General features: G+C 41.7%; 1 protein-coding gene across 2 annotated transcripts in view; it reads left to right on the top strand.

The window, feature by feature from the left end:
• The window catches only part of LGR5 (leucine rich repeat containing G protein-coupled receptor 5), a 124,110-nt gene that overhangs the window by 57,740 nt on the left and 49,938 nt on the right, over positions 1-16,432 (top strand). The window lies entirely within an intron of this gene.

Genomic DNA, 16,432 nt, shown 5'->3' with positions numbered 1-16,432 from the left:
TACCCTCCCCAATGTCTATCACCCAGCCACCCCATCCCTCCCACCCCTCACTGCTCCAGCAACCCTCAGTTTGTTTCCTGAGATTAAGAATTCCTCATATCAGTGAGGTCATATGATACATGTCTTTCTCTGATTAACTTATTTCATTCAGCATAACACCCTCCAGTTCCATCCACATCATTGCAAATGGCAAGATCTCAGAATGGGAGAAGATATTTGCAAATGACATATCAGGGCTAGTATCCAAATCTATAAAGAACTTACCAAACTCAACACCCAAAGAACAAATAATCCAATCAAGAAATGGGCAGAAGACATGAACAGACATTTTTCCAAAGAAGACATCCAAATGGCCAACAGACACATGAAAAAGTGCTCAACATCACTTGGCCTCAGGGAAATCCAAATCAAAACCTCAATGAGATACCACCTCACACCAGTCAGAATGGCTAAAATTAACAAGTCAGGGAACAACAGATGTTGGCGGGGATGCAGAGAAAGGGGAACCCTCCTACACTGTTGGTGGGAATGCAAGCTGGTGCAACCACTCTGGAAAACAGTATGGAGGTTCCTCAAAAAGTTGAAAATAGAGCTATGATACGATCCAGCAATTGCACTACTGGGTATTTACCCCAAAGATACAAATGTAGGGATTCGAAGGGGTACATGCACCCCAATGTTTATAGCAGCAATGCACCTCCACTTTGGACCACAAACGGAATCAATAAAGAATTCACTTCCCCAAGGACTTTGTTTAATAGAATTCCTCCCTCGGTGACCCAGCTCATTGAAAATAACTACTCTTTCTTCATGAGGTAAATGTTAATTCTGTTCCAAGGCCAGTTTTTCAAAAGATCATTGAGAAAAGTCAAGAAAAAAAAAAAAAAGAGGGAGGGAACTACCATTTGAAAAAGATATTTTTCTGTATTGTCTTATTTTTATATCTGGAAACTCCATTAAGTGTCTTGACCTTGGAATCATGGAATTTCAGAAATCGAGGGGACCCTTAAAGGGCTATTCATTCTAGTTTTTCATTCTGTTCTGGAATTCCCTCTGCTGAGCAGGCCAACTTGCAGAATTCAAAAGCTAGACCACTTTCTCATATGTAATTCTGTGTTGCATCTGACTGATGTTTCGAAGACATCATTACTCATTTTGTGGCAAAAGGGGATAGTATTTATAGAACCTGGAAAAATAATCAACTCTGCCTGGTTTATTCTTTTGTTCCCAAGGCAAATTTTAGGGTGTTGCATTTAAAACAAAACAAACCATAACAAAAAAGCACCTGTTTTGCAGAGCATTGTGATTATGCCTCTGTTATGTTGCTGATAATTTCTATTAGACTTAGCTATGTGTAAGTCTATATTCTCTTCTAGAGTATAAGATCTTCAAGATAATAATATATTATCATTATAATGACTACAATAGTCGTTTACTCTGTACGGGCACTGTTCAAAATGCTTTATACACATTTTCCCACAAATCCTCCTAACAATCCCATAAAAGTAGATATTCTTATTGTTCCCATTTCATAGGTTAAAAAAAAAAAAGATGAAGTACAGAGGAAATAAGGAACTGGTTCAAGATCATGCAGTGGGCAAGCATGCATGGTCAAACCCACCTTCAGAAAGTAGAGGGAGTGTTAGGAATTGTGCGTAGTTTTCGTCTGTGCATTTCTTTTCTCTAATAGTACCTGGAACAGTGGTTTGCACAGTTGAATCCTTGACAGTGTTGTTTAAACTGAGTTTTGTAATGATAGTTCTGCCATATATCTGTGTCTGTCTGTGCATATGTGGAGGAATGAAAACGAAAGAGAGCTGTCTACCAGGCAGGGTGAAATTGGATATTCAGGTTATTAATTTCCTACCATCACCTTTTATTGGCTATGGAGAAGTATCACCAGAATTTTCAGGTGTAGACTACCACCAATTTAGCATTGCTCAACAGGTACAAAACCTTAGTGAATATTTTTACAAGTGCATGCATATACTTAAGCAGCTTGTTTTATATAGTATATTACCTGAACTAGCAAATGACAACCATACAGCTAGAGACAGGCATTTTTTTCCCCAAATTTTTATATAAATTCTGGTTAGTTAACATAGAGTGTAAAATGGGTTTCAGGAGTAGAATTCCGTGATTAGTCACTTAAATACAACGCCCAGTGCTCATCACAACAAGGGCCCTCCTTAATGGCCATTTAACCCATCCCCCTTACCCACCTCCCCTCCAGCAACCCTCAGTTTAAGAGTCTGTTTCCTGGTTTGTTTCCTTCTCTCTCTTTTTTTCCCCCTTCCTATATGTTCTAGATACAGACATTTAGATATCTGTCATTGTGTGTGTGTGTGTGTCTTTTGTTATGACAATAGAGCACTGTTCTAAAAGTACTTCATTCAGTTTATTCAGCTCATCTCTATGCTTTATCTCTTCAGCCATTAAATAGGAAAGTGCTACTGATACTATTAATGATATTAATAAAACTCCCACCACAAAACTCAGTTTTTAAAAATCACTATTAATAAAGGCAAGTTACCGCTCTTCCCATTCGCACTAATTACCCCCCACTTAATCATTTCCCTAGTTTAATTCATTTAACTATGTTAAATGAATTAAAAAACAATTTTTTTGTTTAAAAATTTTGTTTTTAAACAAAAAAATTTTGTTTAAAAAAAACAATATTTTTAAAAAACAATAAAAAAACAAACTGTGTGGACAGCCATGATTCATCCCTCCTCCATCCCTGGAGCTAGACAAAGGTGTCGAGGTTTAAAATCCTCTAAGAATCCATAAAGCCCTAAAGGTACTCACTGAGTCAGTGTTTAGAAATATATGTATATTATAACCCTGGAGAAAGTGACTGCCTGAGGCAAATATTTAAGAAGAATAAAAGCCATCACCGTTAATGGTCTCCCCTCCCTCACACCATTCTGGAATGCTTACTACCTGGGCCACATGTATTGGCACATTCAAGTCTTGTTTATCCTCTGTTACTTTTTTTTTTTTTTTTAATCTACATGGTGACCAGACGTGCACAGGCCAAATGTCCTATTATTGCAAGGGGAAGGAGAGCCTTTTCCTTTTGGAAAAAAAAACAAAAACTATATCTGAGTGTGGCGAGGCTGCGCTGTGTAGAGAGAAAAGCGCAGTATCTAAAGGCAAAGCCCGGGACTCTTGTCTCATCTCTGCCATTTACTAGCTGATAATCCACTTGACCTCCCTGGGCCTCAGGGGATATGGTGAGAGCTGCCCTGCCTGCCTTTTGAGATGTTTCTGAGAATCGAAAGAAAGGGTGATGAGAAAACTTTGCTAAATTCTGATTCACCTACCAAGCTGTATTAGTAAAATGAGAGCACCTTCGAGAAGATTCTAAGCTCTTTCTTCCCTATTTCCTGAGCCTGATTTTGCAGTAACCCAGGGATCCAGGACTTGGGAAGGAAAAGCTGTTTTGAGCTGTGAGCTTTAATGGATATACACGATCAGTGCAGAATAGTTCTTTACCGAGTTTTTAAACATACTGAGCGCTAATTGCATTTCTCTCCAACAGTGCTCTCTCAGTTCTGTTGATTCAGTTCTACCAGGGACTTATGTTAATGTTTGCTATTTGGACAAATAGAAGAGCCTACATTTGGTCCCTCAGAGTGTGTTCAGATGTTAGGAGCCAATGGCAGAGCATGCCTAATGCTGACATCTACAGGTCCCATTAAACTTAGATTCGTAGTCTGATTAAACCAGAGGGGGAAATGAACTGTTACCATTTTAAACAGTGTGAGTTGAAGGCCTTTGTTTCCGAGTAGTAGTTTAAAATCTTTCCGGATTCGAATGCTGTTGGAATCAAATACTCGATTTAGCCATCAAGGAAACACGAGAAGCTCTAGGGAGGTCTGTTTTTAAGTTACTCTTGTTCCCTGGAACTGTTTGCTCATATTATGGTTGGCCTTGAGGAATCTCTATATAAATCTCTATATAAATAGTAGATACCGATTATTGCAGATGAGATTTGTAATGAGAAATACCACCAAACTTCCTGAAAGCAGAATCTACGCTTGTTACTTCTACTTCCTCATCATGTTGCTGAAAATGGTGAGAGCTGTCCCGCCTGCCTTTTGAGATTTTTTTCTGAGGATCAAATGAAATGATGATGAAAGAACTTTGGTAAACTGTAATTCACATATTGGATTTGTTAGTAAAGTGAAAACACCTTCATGCCCATGAATGCTCTTCCTGCCCTTTGGCTTTGTCACAGTGTTGGGTCTCTTGTCTTCGTAGATCTGGCAAATGATGAAAAATGCTGCCTCTTGGAAGCTCTTTTTCTCCAATGTTATTCCATGGCAGTTATTTTAGTTCTCTTCCGAATGTCTTTCCATATAGCTGGAGATAGACATTTAGATATCTGTCTTTGTGTGTGTGTGTGTGTGTGTGTGCGCGCACACGTGTATGTATCTTTCGTTACGACATTTTGGGCAGTGTTCTGAAAGTGCCCTATCTCCAGGCTCCTCTTCTTTTTCTCTTTAGCATCCTTCCTCCTACGCTCCCAACTCCTATAATATGTAGACATTCCCCCAGATTATTGCACTTCGTTTTATTGTCTCCTTTCTCGGGTATTTTTCAGTTCATTCACTGAATACATATTTACTGAGCCGCTGGGAACGTAAGAGAGAATGGGACCTGCTATGGTTCACTCACTCATTCAACAGGTCCCCGCCCTGGGGGAGCTCACATTCTACTGGAGCGACATAGTAAGTGAGGAAACTAGCACCGATGATATTCGATGATTGTAACAAGAGTGTTGAAGAACACAAACACAGGTAGAGAATAAATAACAAGAGGACAAGGAGGGAAAGTCTCTCTAAGAGGATGACATCTAAACTGAGATCAGGAGAATGAAGGGAAGTTGGCAGTCTGAAAAGCTGGGGTAGAATGTTTCTGGCAAAAGAATAGTGTGAGTGGATGTCCAGAAGTAGGAAAGAACGTGACACGTTTTCTGGACGTGGAAGAAGATCATTGTGGCTGAAACTGAGTGAGAGGAAGAGAGACTGACATGGGGTGAGGTTAGAAAGGAAGGCAAAGACCCGACTGTGCAGGGCCAATCAGGCTACGTACAGAATTCAAATAAGAGCAATGGAAAGCCACTGGAGGATTGTGTACAGCTAGTGAAATCATAGGGTTTATGATTTTAAAAGATTTCTCTGATTTCTGTATGCCAAAGAGACTGGGGACTTACAGAAGCAGAGGGACCTGATAGGAGGCTACAGACCCATTAGGAAATGACTGTGGTCATCTGGGGAAAAAAACCCAACAGTTAAACTATTTTTGTTAAGATAGATGACCACCAAATCAATATTCCTAGCTCAGATTTATTTTGTCTTTGACTGATAGACCAGTGATTCTCAAAGTGTGGTCCCCGGACCTGCAGTATTGGCACCACCTGTGAACTTGTTAGAAATGCAAATTCTATGCCCCGTTCCAACCTAGTGAGTCAGAAATTCCGGGGATTGTGCCCGGGAAGCTACCTTTAATGAGCTCTTCAGGTGATTTCGATGCATGATAAATCTGAGGGTCACTACTCTAGGCAAGTGGTTCTCGAATTCTAGTGAGATCAGAATCATCTGGAGTGCTTGCTAAACCATACATTGCTTAGCCCCACCATAGCGTTTCTTCAGTGGGCTGGAAGTGGGACGGGGGGGAGATGTCAAGAATTTGCCTTTATATCACATTCTCGGGGATGCTGACACTGCTAGTCTAGGGACCACACTTTGAGAATCATCTGCCAAGTGACACTTCCACCTACCCCACCAATACTTGAAAACTTAACAAGTGCAGAACCAGACTGACTCGTCCAGCCCCCCAACAAGCTTTTTCTCTTGCCTTTCCTGCTTGCCATCAGCATTCTTATCATCCAAACTTGTGATCACTGTGTCTGTCCCTCACTTCTTGTGTTCTGCAATTCTTTCTCTCTCACCCCCTGGTATCAGCCAGTTTCCAAGATCCAGAGCTCATAATTCCACACTGTCTTTCCCATTCGTTTACCCTATTTTATTACTACGTAGGTCAGGTTCTTATTGCCTCTTCTGGATAACTGTTAAAAACCCATTAACTAATGACCTCTCCTACTTCCCCCAACAAGTAATGAATGAATCATCATTTCTGGGGATGGAAACCTTGAAGGTCTCTAGTTGATCTTATCAATACTATACTGAGAGAACTATTCCAGAGTTTAAAATCCTTGCATATGCATTAGTATCCCCTGGACCATTCTTTAAAACTACTTTACTGGGGCTTATGCCCAGAGATTCTGATTTAATGGGTCTCAGTGGGGACCCCGACAATATTTTTTAAAGCCCTACAGGTGGGCTGAGACCCACTGGGATATATGGAAGCATCACAGTGCAGGAAGACAATCAGGGACTCATCAGTTGATGGAATGTGGGGACCAGAAGGGAAGTCCGAAGGTGAGAGATGACTGTGAGTAAGATTATGAGATTAGGTGCCAGGAGACTCGTGAGGTGCAGTCAGTGAAACAGGGAATTCAAGGGGAACAACTGATATTTTGTAGGCAGAAGTTGTCTGGTTCTGGACATACTAAGTGTAAGGTGCCAGTAGGACATCCAAATGGAGATGTCGTTAACACAGTTGGAATGTGAGTCTGGAGTATGATGAGTCTGTTCTAGAAATAATGACTACAGAGTTGTCTACAAAGAGGTGATTTTTGGAGCACCTGGGTGGCTCAATCAGTTAAGCATCCGACTCTTGATTTCAGCTCAGATCATGATCTCAGGGGTATGAGATCAAGCCCCACGCTGGGCATGGAGCCTGCTTGGGATTCTCTCTCCCTCTGCCCCTGCCCACCCCTCTCTCTCTCCCTCTAAAAAACAAAACAAAACAAACAAAAAACCGAAGAGGTGATTTTTGAAGGTGCTGGGGCAGATGAGGACCTTGAGAGAAGGTATAGGCTCTGTGTTTCCCAGTGTGACTCTCTACCCATATTAAAATCACCTGGGCTGCTTATTTTAAAATACAGATTCCTGAATCCTTCCCCCTAGAAACTCTGAGTCACTGAATCTGGGTTGGGGCCTAGGAATCTGAATTTTTGTGGCTTCTCAGGCGATGACAATGCACACTCAAGTTTGAGCACCACCAGAGAAAAAAGAAAAAGTGTGAGGACAGAAACCTAAGTAACATCTCTGTTTAGAGGATGAGAATTAAAAGAGGGGCTAGCAGGAAGAAAGAGAGACCACCAGTCATAGTGGTGAGAGCAATAAGGTTGCACAGGATCTGGAGGGCAATGGAAGAATCTGAGTAGGAAGCAGTGAGTACAGTTTTCTTAGGGCCTTAACCCCAGTGATGCAGGCATGTGTGTCCTTATGTTTTTCCTGTTTTAGATTAATTTTTCCTGACCAACCTAAGCTCCAGGTCAACCTACTTTTAACTGAAGTAATGGTTACAAACTCAAATTTTTGAGCCAAAATGCTATATTGTATCAAATTCTCTTGTGTAAACTTTTCTATGTAAGTGTGAGCAAATAACCTCTCTTAGATTCATTTTCCCCTCTGTAAGAGGGGGATAATCATGTTGTTTAATATGATTTTACAATAATTAAATAGCACAATGTATGTAAACTACTTAACATTGTGCCGGGCACTTACAAGATGTTTAATAAAAGGTGGCTATTACTTGTATGCTGCAAAGCACTCTCCGTGGCATATTGAAAGCGCTCAAAGAAGGGGCTGCCTGGGTGGCTCAGTGGGTTAAGTGTCTGCCTTTGGCTCAGCTCATGATCTCAGGTTCCTGAGATCGAGCCCCGCATCAGTCTCCCTGATCAGCAGGGAGTCTGCTTCTCCCTCTTCCCCTCCCCCTGCTCATGCTCTCTCTCCCTCTCTCTCAAATAAATGTAATCTTAAAAAAAAAAAAGTACTCAAAGAAATTGCTGAATTTAAATTTGATGCATAATGGAGGCATATTCTTTAGCTGTTCCTGATCTGGTTATGTGACTAGCCAGCCGTCTTGGAATAGTTATGACAGACCTGTAGCACTATGGCCAACTGTCTTTAGAAACAAGATCGGTACCTATTGATTCAGCTACCTGCTCTGGGCAGGCAATAAGAGTCTTTACCTTAGGAATCTATAATCAAATCAGGTAGACTACAAAGAAAAAGGTAGGAAATGAACAGCATTGTATAAAATATGTCCTACAGGAAAGTTGACTCTGGACTGAAGTAATTAAGGGAAGCTTCACAAAGGAGTTAATATTGTGGTTAAAGAAACCATAGGACTTTATGCCCACTGAAGTATTATTCTCTGTTACCCTGAAGAATTCATTTATTTGCTCCAATGGTCTTAGTCTTTGAACATTGAGATCTGAATATTTTTATCCTAATAATGAAAACAAAATGGACAGTTCATAAATCCACAAAAAAAAAAAAAAAAGAAAAGAAAAGAGAGAAAGATTCCTGACTGGATTTGACCAATTGGATATGCTTAACTTTTGGAGGAGGGGTGGAAACCACATTTTTTTGAAAATCACAATTTCTTGAGGCATATTAGGAAAGACACTTATTTCCTCTGATGGGAAGGAAAACAGCTGATAGAATTTCATAATCCTTGCATCCAAAACTGCTAAATAGGCTTCAGCAAACCTTACCAAAGATGAATACCAGCGGGTTAAACTCTAAGCATCTGGGCCCTTCTGACTAGCATGGGCATCTTATAAAAGAAAACCCACCATGGTAAGCTTGGTCAAGTACAACGATGATGCATTATTGTCTGCAGAGTTAAGATTAGTAGAGTACATCGGACTGTGAGTTTCATCCTGTTTATGTCTAAGTCTTCATCATCCAGACTCTTGGCTCCTTTAAGAGTATAACCCAAAGCCACACTCATGAGTGGGGTGGCCCCAAAAGCAATAAGAGCACTTAACCAATAGAGTTGAGTCATGAATAGCCAATCTGAATTGACTATGATGTTGTTTTTTCATATGAGAATACTTTGACACATCGTACAGAAATAGGAGACTTTAGAGATTTTATGTTTAAGTGATAGTTTACAACTATTCAGGTGAATCTCAACTCAGAAGAGTGAAAAAGAAGTTTAAAAATAGTAACAGAGTCACTGAAAATTCATATCAGAAAATCACAGAGAAGGAAAATAGTCCCAGAAAACTGGAAATCAGCAAGTGTCATCCAGAGCTTCAGAATTGGAAGAGGGAGGGAAACTACTCTACCATCAAGCCTGATGTTAGCCCTCACCAAATTTCTAGAACAAATTAATTTTGCAAGCATAGAATGTGTGCTGTCCAGGTCTCATGTACTTGGTAAAAAAAAGTTGGAAAATAAAGCAGTAATTTCTAGGAGCCAGCCTGAACTTGCTAAGTAGCCAGAAGTGTCTTTTATTTTATTTTATTTTATTTACTTATTTATTTATTTACTTATTTATTTATTTTTTAGAGAGAGTGGGGGTAGCAGAGGAAGAGGTAGAGAGAAAATCTCAAGCAGACTCCCCTCACGGAGCCCGACTCAGAGCTCCATCTCACAACCCCAAGATCATGACCTGAGCCGAAAATCAGGAGTCTGACGCCTAACAGACTGAGCCACCCAAGTGCCCCAGAAACGTCTTCTTTTAAATCATAAGGGTTATCACATTCAAGTTCATTCTCTCTGATTATTTAAGCAGCCCTGCTGTTACATAACTTCTATGCTCCCTAAGACTAGATTACATTTAAATAAAACTAGGAAAGCGACGATGTTTTTCATTTTACATAAAACCTTTCTGAGCTTTGGTATCTTTACCTACAAAATATGGAGTGTAATAATCTCTGATCTACCTCCTGATATGAAGTATGGGAAAATGCTTTTAAAATGTTACATGGGGGCTGGGGGGCACCTGGGTGGCTCAGTCGGTTAAGTGTCGGACTCTTGGTTTCAGCTCAGGTCATGATCTCAGGGTCATAGGATTGAGCCCCACATTGGGCTCCATGCTCAGCGGGGAGTCTGCTTGAAGATTCTCTCCCTCTGCCCTCCCCCAACACACACTCACTCCCCCCTCCGAAATAAATAAATAAATAAGTCTTTTTAAAAAGTGTTACATAGGGGCACCTGGGTGGCTCAGTCAGTTAAGCATTTGACTCTTGATTCTGGCTCATTTCCTGATCTCAGGGTTGTGAGATGGAGCTCCATGTCAGGCTCCATGCTCAGAAGGGAGCCTGCCTGAGATTCTCTCTCTCCCTCTCCTTCTGCCCCTCCACTCCCCCCCCAAAAATAAATCTTGAAAAAAAAGTTATGTAAAAAATAGTAATAAAATAAAATGTTAGTAATGTGTAATAAAGAAATCTTATGATAAACAAGAAGAAAACAGCAGGCCAGAGGGAGGATGAGGGGGAAAAGAATGAAGGTAAGTAGGAAAGGCACGTGTAGCAGAAAAACAACTTGAGGGCAGAGAAAACTTCTGTGAATGAACCCTATCATTGTTTTTAAGATTTTATTTATTTATCTGACAGAGAGAGACACAGCGAGAGAGGGAACACAAGCAGGGGGAGTGGGAGAGGGAGAAGCAGGCTTCCCCGCGGAGCAGGGAGCCCGATGCGGGGCTCGATCCCAGGACCCTGGGACCATGACCTGAGCCGGAGGCAGACGCTTAACGACTGAGCCACCCAGGCGCCCCAGAACCCTATCATTTTAAAAGAATAAGTGAGATAAGGCCCAGGGAAGTTAAGGGACTTTTATTAAGCTTACTGTACACTAATGGTGAGAAGGAAGAAAACCAAAAAGGGAAAGGCGGCGGGGGGGTGTGGAATCCCTAAGAATTACAAGGCAAAATTTCTCACAAGAACTGACCCAGGAGGCCTGGTAGAACTAGCAAGGCCCTCTCACTTAGCTCTGCAAAGGCTCTTCTGCCTTTGGAACTCCGCCAGGGAAACCCACGTTGGAGCATGGTTCCCCGCACAGTAATTTTCCTGAGGCGCTCGCCAGAGCACAGGGTCAAGCACCCCTTCCACTCACCGTGCGCACTCCATTTTACCCACATGCTTCTCCCTCTCCAGGCCAACATCCAGAGAGGAGAAATCAGAAATTAGAGGTCGCATCTGATTGCTTTGCTCTCGTCTCTCCATTTTTTACAAAATGAAGCTACCAAAAAAAAAAAAAAAAACCTTTAGATTTCTTTAGAGATTCAAACTCTCATAGAGATTAAAAGAAACATAGACTCTCAAAGATATTTTAATTGGTTGTTAAACACCAAAACATCTACTTATTTGATTTAGTTGAGGAGGCATGTGTCTACTATAATTTGATTTTTTTTTTCTTTTTATGGTAGCTGAGTCAGTAACACTAACAACAGCGGGACAATATGAGTCTTACATGTGGAGCAATATCTTTAAGAATGAAAACGTTTTTTAGATCATATAAAATATATAAAAGTTTTTCTTAATAAGTTGTGTCTTATTATAGAAATGAAGATGTTGGAAGAGACATTCTCATGAAATAATTTTAGAAACAGGAAAAAAAAAATCCAACTCTCAGACAAACGGTATGTGGGTCTCCGGGGTTGGAACATAGTTGCCAGAGATTTTGTTAGTTCAGATCGTCACAGGAAAGATTTGTGTGCAGTTCTAATTATTCATGTATTCATTTGAGAGCCTTTTCCCCCCTATAGTTTATATGTATTTAATTTTAGAATTACTAAAACCGTCCCACATGGTAAAGAAATGAGAAGGATCCAGGGATTTCCTTAAACTATTGTTTTTTGTCAATGAGATAGATCTTCCACCGGCCTCGCAAATAGCTAAGAGCACATCAAAAATTCCTTTAAGACAAACTCCCCTCATAACACAGGTTCATGGTTCCACAGGTTAGCTCTGAATACAGACTCAAGGGCTCTGAAAGTCTTTGCCCAGAAAAGAAAATGTGGAAGAAGTAAGCTAGACTTCAGGAAATGTAACAGAAAAGTATCTGCCCTAACAATAATTTCAACTAATAAAGTAAATAAAGTTTTTACTCCCTCGTTTTCATTTCCAAAGTCAACGTCTCAGGAACCCTCGAAGCTGCGTGATGACACATGAGCAGCAGTAGGAGTTAAGCATTCATTTGAAAGCTATGCCCTAGTATGGTGATTAACATAGTAAAAAAAAAGAAGGAGAGAAAGAAAGAAAGCTGTGCCCTAGAACTTCGAAATGTACTGTTGAAGTTAGGACCGTGAACAGGGATAGTTAGGGACTTTTTGGCGAAAATAACCGTTCTCAGTCAGCCCAGTCTGATTAGTCAAGTCGTATGTGGTCATCTACCAAGCCTGAGTCTGTCTTAATCCACTAAGTAGCTCTTAGTCACACACAGTTCATTACTTCAGTGTTACACGTAGTACTTTGGGTAACTAGGCAAATGACCGTGAGTTATAGATAATATAACCATAAATGTAAAATGTTGCTCTTTTTTGGCTGCCTACATGTCGCCCTGCCCCTAGTGGATTGCCTGGTTGGATTTTTCTTTCTTCTGCACCAGATCCCACCACCTCTGGCCACCTTTGCCCTGGGGGGCTGCAGCAGCATCTCCCACCTGAACTGCTCTGGTCACCCCTGTGCTTCCACTCCACTCCACTCTCCCCTTTAAGAGCTCCCATCAGAAGGACCACTTTATTTTTTTTTAAGATTGTATTTATTTATTTGTCAGAGAGAGAGAGAGCACAAGCAGGGGGAACGGCAGGCAGAGGGAGAAGCAGACTTCACACTGAGCAAGAAGCCCGATGCGGGACTCGATCCTAGGACCCTGGAATCATGACCTGAGCCGAGGGCCGACGCTTAACCAACTGAGCCACCCAGGCGCCCCCAGAAGAGCCACTTTAAAACACAAGTCTGATCGCATGCCCTCTCCTGGCCAGAGTCCTTCCCGTGGCCTCCGGAGCCCTGCATGAAGTGGCCCTGGACGCCTCTCCACACTCCCCGCGCCGGCACTCGCTCCCTGTGTCATTCCACCCCAGCCCTGTTGGCCACCTCACAGCTTCGGGACTCCCCCCCCCCCGCCCAAGGCCCACTCCCAGCGTGGGGCTCTTGCACGACTTTCCCTTCACATACATACCTGCATGTCTCAGGCCTCTGCTGAAATGCCCACTCAGCAGACAGGCTTCCCCGCACATCGGATCTGAAAGAATCGCCCACTGTCCGCATTGCTCTCATCCCCTCGCCTTGGATGTTTTTTTTCAGAGTCTGTTTTGTGTGGTGGTCTTCCTTTGTGTTTCCGTTAATGACCATCTCTCCACATTAGAAAGGAAACTCCGTGCGGTCAGCGGCTCTACCCATCTGGGGATCACTGCTGCATCTCTGCACGGACCGCAGCGACCGCACAGCGCAGGCCCTCTGTCAATACTTGTCGGATCTGCAAAGATTGCTTGAAGGAATGATAAAGTAAACGTCTTCCGACTTTAGCGTGACTGTTCGAAACAGCAACATGCAATGGCTGTGAGCGTTCAGGGGTGCCAAGTGCAAGCTCATGATACAAGGACAAAAGGGAGATAAGGAGAGGAGAGTGGATGCTGCAGTTTGGAACGGTTTTGCAAACATGGCTCCTCAAGCCTGGCATCTAGTAAGGTCTCTAACAGCGGAGGTTTACTAGCCTTGCCAGCTTCATAATCCTTCAATCACGGACTTGTTTGCAGAGGGCAACAAGGGATCACACTGATTCTGTTACTCATCAGAAGAGGACGCCAGGGCGAGGGGACCGCTCTGCTCCCTAAAGTCATCCAGGGGCTCGGGTTCCTTCTGGCTCCTTCGCTGCCCTTGTTTTGCCTTGGGTGGAGTGTTCTCCACACCAGAATCATTAGTGCTGTCTTGCCAGTACCACTTCTGCAGGAATTTCCTGTAATAGACAACACTGGGGGTAAGCAGATTCCTTCTAAGGAGGTGACACGGGAGTTTTCACACCTCACTTTCACTCACACCCAAACTTGGTTACATTACCATGTTTAGATGCAAGGAAGGCTGGGAAGTGTCGTCTCCAGCTGGGTGACCACATACTGGGCTAGAACTCTGGGTAGCGGGTACTATTCTAGAAGGAGGGGGCAATGGATGCCGGGGACATTTAGTCGCTTCTACTCAAATGATTAGTTGGACACTACTGGGGCAGCCTATTCTGTTTCGGACACTATGCAAGGCCCTATAATGGATACAGAAAGAATTCCCACTTTCAGGGGAATGTGTGTGACAAGACAGGTACGCACTGTCACACAAGGTAGCCAGCAAACCCATAGAGAGGCACAAAGTGCTACCGAAGTGGTTCAAAATAGAAAGCCGGCCCATCCATTTGGAAAACTAAGAAATGAAATTGCTTTGAGAGACAGGGAGGGAGAGGAGGAAGAACATTTTAGATAGAGCAAAGGGCCAGAAGGGAGATGGTGGACGGCACAGTTAGGAAAAGCCAGTCTCACGGTTTCGTGGAGCTACATCATAGAACACAGATCAGGGAATTATGGAGAGGAAGCTGAGGACTTTGCATTTCTTTTCATTTGGCATGCGAACTGGTGACGGGTTTTGAACAGGTGAGTGATATAATCAGAGTTGGCTTTACAAAGATGGTGGCGGACACAGAATAAGTGGGCGTAGGGAGGGATTCAGTGTGGGAGACTGGATGGAAAGCCAGTTGTGATAGTCTAAAGAGGGTTTTCTAGTAAGACTTTATAGGAAATAAACAAAACACCTCTGAAACCACCGTGGTTAAATATTAGCTGAATTACATGTTATTGGCATACATACTATGCTCTAGGCTAGTGGCCTTCAAACTTTTCTGACCATATACAGGAAGAAATCCATTTCTTCCCCTCAATCCAGTTTCACAAACATGTTTCAAAACAAAGCTTTCATAAAAAGATACTTTTCTACTAGAGTAGAAAATGCAATCTGTTGTTTTTCTACTCTCTTTTTCTTAATTCTATTCCAAGCCACTAGATTTATTTACAGTTTGAAAAAGACGTCTTTAGGCACCATGAGGAAGGCGGGAGGAGTACCATATAAGAGCTATCTGAATCTTAACAAAATTATATCTGTTAAGAGAGGGAAAATAGGCACAAACACAAATAAACATAAGACGAGAGAGAGAAGTGCTAGAGTGTAGGAGATAGAAGGGACCTGAGTAGCTACCTTATCTTACTGTTTCATGTAATTAGTGAGAAAATGAATCTCAACAATATAAACTTACTTAACAGCTCACAGCAAGTTGGTGCTGCAGACCCGAAATAGGCAGACCTTCTCAGATTCAAGTCTCTTGTTATATATTTTAAAATTAAAAAAAATAAAAGCAAGATTACAAAAATTGTGATACATTTTCATTTTAAGTCAATTTAATTTGGATCGAGCAAATTACGCTTTCTAATACACATACCAAACATGCTATTCAGAGGTGCTGCTTATGAGATAATATTTATTTCAATACTCCCAGCTTGTTGGTGATGCAGACTAGCCCGGGGACACATATTTGAAGTTGTATGCTGAATGGCTTTTTTCAGTCCCGTCAGTGGAGCTCAGTGGAACTGAATTATCTCTCATTTGTAGATAATATCAAAATACAAATTTGAAGCTGTTCGGCCCTTCAGGAATAAGCACTAGTTCAAGTGGGCCCCTCCACCCTTTTACTCCAACCTCCACCTCCGTCAAGAAAACATGCGGGTGTCTTGATTGCCGGCTTTACCCACCCTTCTACAATGTGATCAGCTCCTTAAAAGGTTCTGTGCTCTTCTGAGTCACTGTGTTGTTCTTGGATTTTCCATTTTGTGGAACCATCTAACACCTGAGGTTATGGCTTTGATGTGATTGCCAGAAAAGTACTGAACCAGGTGCTTCCGGTACCACACCTTGTCCATCTTTTTGCGTATGTTCTCACCTTGACTGTTTCCCACTTAGAAAAATATTATACACTCTTTAAATTTTACCAGTTAATGATGTCAAAACTTTCCACTAAATAAACCTTATTCATGTCTTTCATACTAAACACTCTTTATTGTTTTCAATTTTTTAAGCATAATACCATTTTGAAATACAATTCCAATTGAACCGTTGATTAAAATACCCTTTCCCGATAGAGTTTAGAAAAAACTGACTGTGAATGTAGTGATCCGAAAGAGCACGTGCACCGCAATGTTTATGGCAGCAATGTCCACAACAGCCAAACTATGGAAGGAGCCTAGATGTCCATCAACAGATGAATGGATAAAGCAGATGTGGTATATATACACAATGGACTATTATGCAGCCATCAAAAAAAATGAAATCTTGACATTTGCAATGATGTGGGTGGAACTAGAGGGTATTATGCGAAGCAAAATAAGACAATTATCATATGATCTCACTGATATGTGGAATTTGAGAAACAAGGCAGAGGATCATAAGGGAAGAGAGGAAAAAAATGAAACAAGACGAAACCAGAGAGGGAGACAAACCATAAGAGACTCTTAATCTCAGGAA

This window comes from Callorhinus ursinus, unplaced genomic scaffold (assembly GCF_003265705.2).
Source record: "Callorhinus ursinus isolate GAN/ISIS: 27379988/994484 unplaced genomic scaffold, GSC_fseal_2.0 scaffold14, whole genome shotgun sequence".
Classification (NCBI taxonomy): Eukaryota; Metazoa; Chordata; class Mammalia; order Carnivora; family Otariidae; genus Callorhinus; species Callorhinus ursinus.
This window is presented reverse-complemented; position numbering and strand designations above follow the sequence as displayed.